The following is a 9,950-nucleotide window of genomic DNA, read 5'->3' on the forward strand; positions in this document are numbered from 1 at the left end:
CAAACAAACAAAGAAACAAAGTTAAATTAAGCAAATTGGCTTTTTCAATGTGGGCAGGCTTAATCCAATCAGTTGAGAGCTTCATTACAGCAAAAAAGCTGACATTCCCCGTACCCTTAAAACCAATTCCTTCTCCTCGTCTTTGAGCTGGGAGGAGTATATTTGTCTTATTTTGCTCCTGATTTCACACTCACACTGAAGCATCAGCTCCCCCTAGGTCTCCAGTGTGCTGTTATTTGGACTGGCATTACACTATTTGCTCTTGTAGGTCTCAGACCTTTGGACTGGGGCTGGAACCAGGCCACCAACTCTCCTGTAGCTCAAACCTTTGGACTTGGGTTAGAACTATGTCGCTGACTTTCCCACAAGGCACAGTGCGAAGCTGGGGACTTGTGAGCCTGCACAGTTGTATGTATGAGCAAACTAACATATACACACTTTTTACTGCCTCTGTTTCTCTGAGGAATCTTGGCTTCTACATTGGATAAATAAACCCCATTCCTCAATAAATACTCCAACACATAATGTGCCTTTTCAGTTTGGTCAGCAGGAAGGTGTACTGTATTTTGTGGTTCTGGGGATGGAAGCCAGATGCTGCTAACTACATCCTTAACCCCATGAAACACTCTAATAGGGCCCCAAAAGTCACAAACACAGCCTCTTCCATAATTAGAACAGCCTATCCCTCCCTAACTCAGGCCCACTTGGGGTTGGTATCATCCAGCAGGAAGTGGGTGTAGCTAGCTTCCTATCAATTTCTCCACCTTGTACTTCCTGCTCCCCAAGTTCTTGAGGGAGAGACGGGTGGAGGGTGGGCTGGTCTGGCCAGACATCTTTTACAGTGGTTCTCTCTGAGTCCAGCAGGTGTCTGAAGGTGAATCAGGACGTTTCCATGGACTCTTCAGAGATTCCCATTCCTGGGGTTAGACCCTCAAATCTTAACAACAGAGGCACAAGCATGGCTTCTTATCATTTCTTTCTTTCTTTTTTTATTTTTATTTATTTATTTTTCTTTGTGTTTTGACTTCTTCCTCATCCACCATGGCAAGTCCTCTTGGACAGTCTCTAAAAAGGCCCTAAGTGGACTATCTCTCCCATGGGGGCTGAGGAAGCATTCAGGCATCTTTTCTCTTTAAGGTTCTGAGTTAGGTTGATCCAGTATAGCAGCACTGTCTTTTGGCCATTGTGGCAATTAGCCCTGTGTCTTTTCCTTTTAGAAGCTCCATCTGGAGCAGACTTCAGAGCACAGTGGGTTTTACTTTCTCCAGTGTGGGTGTGGAGAAGCTGGGGACTACAGTACTTCCCTCTCCCAAGTGAACATCTCTCTAGCCCTAGGGCCTCTGGTGGGAGGACTGTGAAGACCCTCTGGAGCATTTTGACATTTGTGTAAACACCCTGAGGGCAATCTTTGCTGGACCTGTTGTCAAAGCCTTGGGCGAACAGTGTCCTTTTCCCTATAGAGAGTAATTATGTTTTCTTCACTGGGGATGGAGCTGGATCTCCTGTGTCCTCAGCAGTTGCTCTACCATCAACTTCACTCCTAATCTAGGCCTGCAACTCCGAGACACATTTATACGGTGCCTCCGAATGTCCAGTCACCTACAGTGATGATGCACTGGGGTCAGCTGTCTCACCTTCTCTGTCAAACTCTTTCTTGTCCCTCACTCTATTCCTTGGGACCTGTCCATAAAATAAGGTAGCTTCAAGGAAGTCCTTTTACCAGGTCCTGCTTTGAGGACTTGGGCAGGGCTGTGGGGTGAGGAGATGGCATTGGCCCCAGATCCCTTATTAGGTGTTGGATTAGAGGTTGCACCTTCCTACATGGGGGTGCAATCCCTTCACTCCAAGTCTTCTCACTTCTCTTCTCCTTCTCACTCTCTGGCTCATTCCTGATGTTCATTTGGTGAGACCCCACACACCACTTTTGCAAGTCTGTATTTAGCAACTAGTTACTTGGCACTTGACTTTGAAATGATGTCATTCTGGCACTTGTTCCCTGTGGCTTGCTGTCTCCATAGACACTGTTTCATATTAAATATGTGTTCATGTGTGTGCATGTGGAGGCCAGAAGTTAGTGTCATATTTCCCCATTTACTGTTCACTTTATTTTCTGAGACAAGATCTCTTAATGATTAAATCTGGAGATCATCAGTTCAACTAGGCTGGATAGCACAAGAGTTAGAGGGATCTACCTGGGCTTTACTTGGGGAACTCAGGTGCTCATGCTTTCATAGCAAAGGCTTTACTGACTGAGCCCTCTCTCCATATTCCTGCATTCCAGTTTTGTATTTTGAGCCCTGAGTTCAAACCCTCTACTGGGGAATGCTAATATTCAGTGTTTTGTTTCTTAAAAGTATTTATACCTTAATTTCCAGTTTTGCTACTATCCTCACTGACCCATTGAGCTTAGTTATTAGTACCAGCCTCAAAATATGAGGTACAAATAAGTACCTCTGGTGAAGTATTATGCATCTATGAATGAATTTTGGGCTTCTTCCAGCAGTCACATCATCTGGCAACTAAGTGGTTAGTTAGTTGCTTCTCACCCATTTCCTAATGGTTGCTGGACTTTTTCCCTGGCATGTCTTCAGGCTTCTCAGGTTAGCAAGCCCATGATGATAGCTTGTTATGTCCTCCCATAGAGGTCTTCCTCATGTATCTGTGGTCTTGGTGAATAGAGTCATCCAAATAATCTCTCAGGCTGGTCACCTCAGGGATCTTCTGAAAGATGCAGGCTTTTCTACTCTTCTTACTCTCTCCTATGTCTACCAGATTCCACGTTCTACCATGTAACCATTCCCTACCACTCAACCACAACCTCTGTCCTTGGCCCATCAAACCAGAAGCCCTGGGACTTCCACGACTCCCTGCCCCTAATTACTGCCTTCCACATCAACTCAGACAGCATCACTTAACCACCACCCCCTTGCTGGATCTAGAACTCAGGGTCTTCTATATGCTAAGCAAGCATTCTATCACTGAGCCACATTTCCAACCCAGGTCTTACCACTTTTCATTTTAGTAATGCTGGTTGTCCTTCCATCAATCAGATGATCCAGTAGCTCTCAATGCATGACTAAGAGCCACAAGTCTTCACAGATGTGCCCCAACTCCCTCTCCCAGGCTTAGTCTCTACACATGAAAGATACTCAGGGCCTTCCCTGAAGTCCAGCTTCTTGGGCCCAGTGGAATTGTGGTTTGATGCTGTAAACTCTTCATTTCTACTACCAGAGTGTGCACTCTGGTCTCTGACACTGACCTGGTGACGGAGTCTTTGCCACCCCCAGTCATTACTTTCTGCTCTTATCACATAACTTCATCTCTATAGTGAGTCAAGGTTCTCAGTGATGACTAACTATTAATTTTTGAAATCTCAAGGGTCATGCTAGCCACACTCAAATAGCAGCCATTTGAACATATATGCCCAATCTCCTGTAGAGCAGCAAGGGGTCGGAACCATTGGGAAGTTATGGAAGCAGCTTGCCTGCTCAGCTTTTATACCCTGGCTTTGAAGAGAGCATTCCAGAATACTGTCATCTTCCTCCACTCATACCTCTCAGTTGGTGATGTTCTGAGAAACTAAACCGAGACATGCTCAAAGTACCCACTTGGGTCCATCATTGGTCTACTGGGAACAGTCCTTGTTTGTTCTGGGAGTGATCCAAGGGCCAGAAAAGAAGGTTGGGGGACTTCAGTGCTAAGGTCCACATGGTAGAAATCACTTAGACTAGGGGAGAGGCCTTAACTCAGGAAGAGGTCCTGAGTCACATGTCAACATGTTGACAGGATCCCTCCAGCATGTTTTTTTGTGCAAATATTCACACATGATCCCTCTAAGCCTGAAGGCAATGCTTCCTTGTGATCTGCTTTTTACTTAAGATAACATAGGAATTGTCCAAAGCCATTAAATAGCCTTCTTCAATTTTAGTGGCTTCGTAGTATTTAAACATTTAAATGCTTATTTTCTTTTTTGTTTTTGCTACTATATTTTTATTCATTTATTTTTAAACATGATCTCACTACATAGTTCAAGGCTAGTCTGGTCTACACAGTGAGTTCCAGGACAGCCAGGTGATTATACAGAGAAAACCCGTCTTGAAAACCTAAAACCCCCAAACACCCAAAAGCCAAAGCAAACCAACTAACCAAACAAACAAAGAAACAAAAAACAGCATGTAAGTGTGGGGCTTTTAACTGGGCTTACACTTTCAGAGGGTCAGAGTCCATGTCCATGATGGTAGAACAAAGGCACAGTGGCAGGAGCAGCTGAGAGCTCTCATCTAGATCTGCAAGCAGGAGACAGAGAGCCATTCTGGGAATAGTGCTAGTCTTTTGAAACCTCAAAGCCCACTCACAGTGACATATCTTCTCCAAGATCCCCCTCCCCAGTCCTTCCCAAAATTGTTCTATCTATGTATGTGTGACTCTGTGATCCAGAATCACTTAACATTCAAACGTATGAGACTGTGGGAGCCATTTTCACTCAAAGCAGCATAAAGTATTTGGTTATGAGTCCAGAGAACATAATTAACAAGGTGCTACAGAAAGAAGTGATAAGGACCATAGCCCTTGAAAAAGAGTCATTCTGTAAGGTAGCTAAGGGACGGAGCAATTGTAGCATTCTAGAAGGCAGCACTGATGGAACCTCAGAAGTATCCCCCAGCTAGTGAGTGTCCCACAGCTACATTTCCCAATGTTTTATACAGTTTAAGTGCTATTTGTTAAAATCCCTTTCCAAGAATCAGTTGCTTCTGGAGGCTTAGAACAGTCACATGTTTTTTGAGAGACTCACTTATAGAATTGTGCAAAGAGACCTTCTGGGCTTGTTGCCTAAGATTCCTTGAGTTACAAAGATGACTGGAACAGAGCCATCATGTTCTTCCTGAGTTTTCAGTAGGCTGATGTTGTTTTTATGACGAAAGAAACAGGCTCATGGCTGAACAATCAGACAGGTTAAATGAGTCAGGGTCACAGATTCATACATACACACAACATTCCAGAGTTCTATTTATTCCTGATTCTCAGAAGAAAAGACCAGGTGATTTCTTAGAAGAGCTGATAAGATACAAAGAATCTGTCTAGGTGTCAAGGCTTCCTAAAAGACTGATACAGGAGATGTTTTCTTCTTTTATCCCATGCTTGATCAAAAGTACTCAGAAAACTTACCTGATGAGTGAGCTATGACTTTGAAGCCATGAAACTGAGTAGCCTGGAGTCAGGTAGCCCATGAGATTGAAAAGAGCTACATTCATGTTGTATTGAATCCCATCCTAGCTAACTAGAGAGGGTGTCCCATCCTTGTCTGTAAACAGGCAAAAAATACAGTATGCCAATTACAGACATGGTAACACTGGCAGACCTGACAACATATGCACCTCCAGGCTTTACTGACACCCTTGACATTAACATCAAGTATTCCTGATCTGTTTCCAGTTGGTCTCAGAGGATGTAACAAATTGTTTTTCTTAGTCAGGAGTAATGGCAGAAGCCTGTCATCCCAGCACTCTGCAGGCTGAGGTAAAAGAGCAGGAATTGTAGGACAGCTGGACCACACTGTGAGACCCTGTCTCCAAAACAAACAAACTAAATACATATTTTTTGGCTGAGTATCTTGGCACACGTCTTATTCTAGCACCCAGGTGATAAAATCAGGGAAATCAGGAGTTCAAGACTAGCCTGGGATAAGGAAGACCCTGTTTCAAAAACAGAAATCTTTTTTTTTTTCAATGCTTCCTGTAAAAAAATCAAGTATAATATCAACTCTATCGTCCATGTTGCCAAGGGGCGCCACATAGGAAGGACTTCGAGAGGACAAAAGTGCTTACAGCTGTCAAACTGAAAACTGAAGGACCTTAGAGGAGTATTTTCTACTTGTCCTTGTGATGAGGTCAAGAAATAAGACAAGGAGGTTGTGATGCTCAATTAACTACCAAGCAAGAAGCTTTTCGTACCATTAAAGGCAGGTTAACCATGCTACAATTCACAGACCCAAAGAAACTGGGTGTAGTGGCTACTCCTGGTTGTCAGCTTGACTATATCTGGAATGAACTACAATCCAGAATTGGAAGGCTCACCTGTGGCCCTAATCTGGAGGCTAAGGGATACAAGTTTCTGACCTGGACCTTGGCATGGAGATCTTGAGGCACAGTGGCTATGAATCCCAGAAGATCAAGACAGGGAGATCTGAATTCAAGGTCATCTGGGACAAAACAAATCCCAGATCCAGGCCTGGTGGCACACACCTTGAATCTGGGTCACACCTTCTGCTGGAGACCTACATAAGGACATTGGAAGAAGGAAGATTCACTCTCTCTTCTTCACCTGCTTGCCTTGTGGGACTGAGCAACTGCTAGATCCTTGGACTTCCATTCACAGCTGCTGTTGGGGAGTTGGACTACAGACTGTAAGTCATCAACAAATTCCCTTACTATATAGAGACTACCCATAAGTTCTGTGACTCTAGAGAACCCTGACCAATACACTGGGTAATAAGGAGAGCCCAAGCGAGGGTGAATGAATCTCAATCAGAAGGGGAAAGTAGTTATCAGTGGCAGCAATGGATAGATGGAGGGAACTGGATGGGAGAGGGATTAAGGAAGGGAAACAAAGAAAGTGATCATGTGTGGGGAGGGGGCAGGAGAGGAGCTGGGAGTGAGAATGGACATCAGCAGGCAAGAAGGGAGAAATCTCTAGTGACTAGCTAGAAGCCTGAGATGGGAGAGGAAACTGTGAATCTATGGGAGTGACCCTAGCTGAGATTCCTACCAGAGGGGGATATAGAGACTGAAGTGATCACCTCCTGTAGCCAGGCAGGACTTCCAGAGGAGGGACTGGGCAGGGCATCAGACCACCCACAAAACCTTCAATCCAATATTTATCTTGCCTATAAGATGAGCAGGGATAAAGATGGAACAGAGACTGAGGGAACAGCCAACCAATGACTGCTCCAACTTGAGACCCATCCCACGTAAGACAGCCAACCCCTGACACTATTAATGATATTTTACTCTGCTTGTAGACAGAAGTCTAGCATAATTGTCTCCTGAGAGGATTCATGCAGCAGTGGATGGAGGCAGATGCAGAGACCCACAGCCAAATATCAGGTGGAGCTCAGGGAGTCTTGTAGAAGAATGAGAGATAGAACTGAGCAAGTTAGAGGGGTGAAGGACACCACAAGAAGGCTGACAAAGTCAATTAACCTGGGACCATGGGGGCTCACAGAGCCTGGGCCACCAACCAGGGAGCATACAGGAGCTGGACCTAGACCCCCCTATACATTTGTAGCAAATGTGCAGTTTGGTTTTCATGTGGATTCCCTAACAAGTGGAGTGGGGGCTGTCTCTGACTGTACCCTGCCACTGGATCCCCTTCCTTCTACCTGGACTGCCTGGTTGTGCCTCAGTGGGAGAGGATGAAAAAAAAATAAAGGCAGGTTAACAAAAAGTATAATTGCCCAGTAACCTTTTGTGGGGCACAACAAAAGAAAGCTACTTACAGTGCTGAAGAGCTTACACTTCTGGACACACTAATGTTCCCGGATCCTCAGAGGAACTTATCACACTCCATCATGTGTCAAGTGGATATTAGTTAGGGTTCTCTAGAGGAATACAACTGATAGAATGAAGATATCTCTCTCTCCCTCTTTCTCTCCCTCTCTCTCTTTCTCTCCTCTTCCTTTCTCTCTCCCCCCCCTCTCTCTCCCTCTCTCTTTCTCTCTCTGTGCCTGCCTATCTATGTATCTGTATCTATCTATCTATCTATCTATCTATCTATCTATCTATCTACCTACCTATCTATCTACCTATCGATCTATTACTCATCTGTCTATAAAGGGGATTTATTAGAGTGGCCCAGCTAGTCTAATAGTGGCTGTTTACCAATAGAAACTCCAAGAATTTAGTTGTTTAGTCCATGAGGCTGGATGTCTCAGCTGGTCTTCATTATATACTAGAATCCTGAAGAAGTATGCTCGAATGCCAGTGAAGGAGTGGACTTCTTAATGAGGTGAGGGCAAGCAGGCAGAGAGCGAGCTTCCTTCTTCTTTCTATAGGCTGCTAGCAGAAGGTGGGGCCCAGATTAAAGGTAGATTTTCCCACCTCGAAAGATCTGAATTATAAGTATCTTCTCATTTCAAATGATTTAATTAAGAAAAACAAACAAAAACAAACAAACCCTCATAGGTGTACCTAGCCACCTGGATTTTAATTAATTCCAGATGTGGTCAAGCTGACAAACAAAAATAGCCATCTCAAGTGGTTTTGATGTTTGGTGCTGGGAATTGAACCTAGAATCTGATTCAAGTCAGAAGGTAGTGGTGTCAATTTTCATGCCAAAGGAAGGACAGGAGGAAGGGAATGGATAGATGGATGGATGGATGAGTGAATGAATGAATGAACTGGTATTGAGCCTTTAAAAGTAATCTAGGGGCTAGGATGATAGCTCAGTTGGTAAATTGCTTGCTGCCCAAGCATAAAGACCTGAGTTCAATCCCCAGCACATATGTAAAAAGCTGGGTTTGGTGGTGTGAGTTTGTAACTCCACAGCTGGGGTAGCAAGTCAGACAGACCCCTAGGGCTTACTGCTAGCCAGCCTACTATAATTGGTGAGCTCTAGGTTCAACTGAGAGTCCCTATCTCAAGAGACAACATCTGTGGTTTCCTGAGGAACAACAACAAAGGTTGACCTCTACACTCCACACATAACATGTATACCTATACGTGCAGATCACTCCCTATGTGAATACGCACAAACACAAAAAACAAATTAAAATAAAAATCTGTTCCTACTACTCTTCACAAAACAACTACAGAAGGCATTTTAAAGGTATATTGCATTTAAAGGCTCTAGATAGTTTTTGTTACTTATTTATCCATTTAGTTAGTTTTTTTCAAGGCCAGGTTTTTACATGTAACCCTGGCTGTCCTGGAACAATCTCTGTAGACCAGGCTGGCCTGCCTGTCTCTGCCTCCTGAGTGCTGGGACTAAAGGCATGGACTACCACTGCCTGACTGTTATTACTGATTGGTTGATTGATTGATTGATTGATTAAAGACAGGGTCTCACTGTGTAGCCCTGGCTTTCCTGGAACTCCCTATGCTTTGTAGACCAGGCTGGCCTCAAGCTCACAGAGATCCTCCTGCCTCTGCCTCCCAGTGATACAAATGTGTGCCACCACTCCAGGCCCGAATAATGTTTAGTTTCGACACAGTATATCCTATCCCAGGCTGGCCTCCAATTCTCTGAATATCAGAGGATAACTTTGAACTTCTGACCTTTTTGTCTACACTTCTATGGGATTTTAGGCATACACCACTGCTTCTAGTCAATGAGGTGCTAGAGATGGGACTCTGTCTTTTCTGTATGCTAAGCAAGCATTCCACCAACTAAGCTACATACATTCCAGCCCTCTGTAGAGATCTTCATTGCCTTGATGTGGCGGCTTGAATAAGAACGGCCTCATAGGCTCATTTATGTGAACTCTTATTTGTTTTGTTTTTTAATTTTTTTTAAAGATCTATTTATTATAATAATAATAAATAATTTTTAAAGATCTATTTATTACTATACATAAGTACACTGTAGCTGACTTCAGACACACCAGAAGAGGGTGTCAGATCTCATTACGGATGGTTGTAAGCCACCATGTGGTTGCTGGGATTTGAACTCAGGACCTTTGGAAGAGTAGTAAGTGCTCTTACCCACTGAGCCATCTCACCAGTCCTTATTTTGGCTTTTTGAGACAGGGTTTCTCTGTGTAGCCTTTGCTGTCCTGGAATTTGCTCTGTAGACCAACCAGGCTGGCCTTGAACTCAAAGAGATATGCTTGTCTCTGTGTCCGAAAGTGCTGAGATTAAAGGTGTGTATCACCACTGCCCAACTGGAACTCTTTGAAAGTTTTAGGTGTGGCCTTGTTAGAGGAAGTGTGTCACTGAGGATGGGCTTTGAGGTTT

At 44.0% G+C, this 9,950-nt stretch overlaps 1 long non-coding RNA gene across 1 annotated transcript in view; it reads right to left on the bottom strand.

The window, feature by feature from the left end:
• LOC116071317 overlaps positions 1-9,950 on the bottom strand; it is a 24,277-nt gene that overhangs the window by 1,522 nt on the left and 12,805 nt on the right. Inside the window, exon 2 of the long non-coding RNA XR_004110846.1 lies at positions 4,205-4,286. This is a non-coding gene — a long non-coding RNA (uncharacterized LOC116071317). The remainder of the gene's footprint in view (positions 1-4,204; positions 4,287-9,950) is intronic.

Source organism: Mastomys coucha, chromosome X (assembly GCF_008632895.1).
Source record: "Mastomys coucha isolate ucsf_1 chromosome X, UCSF_Mcou_1, whole genome shotgun sequence".
Lineage (NCBI taxonomy): Eukaryota > Metazoa > Chordata > Mammalia > Rodentia > Muridae > Mastomys > Mastomys coucha.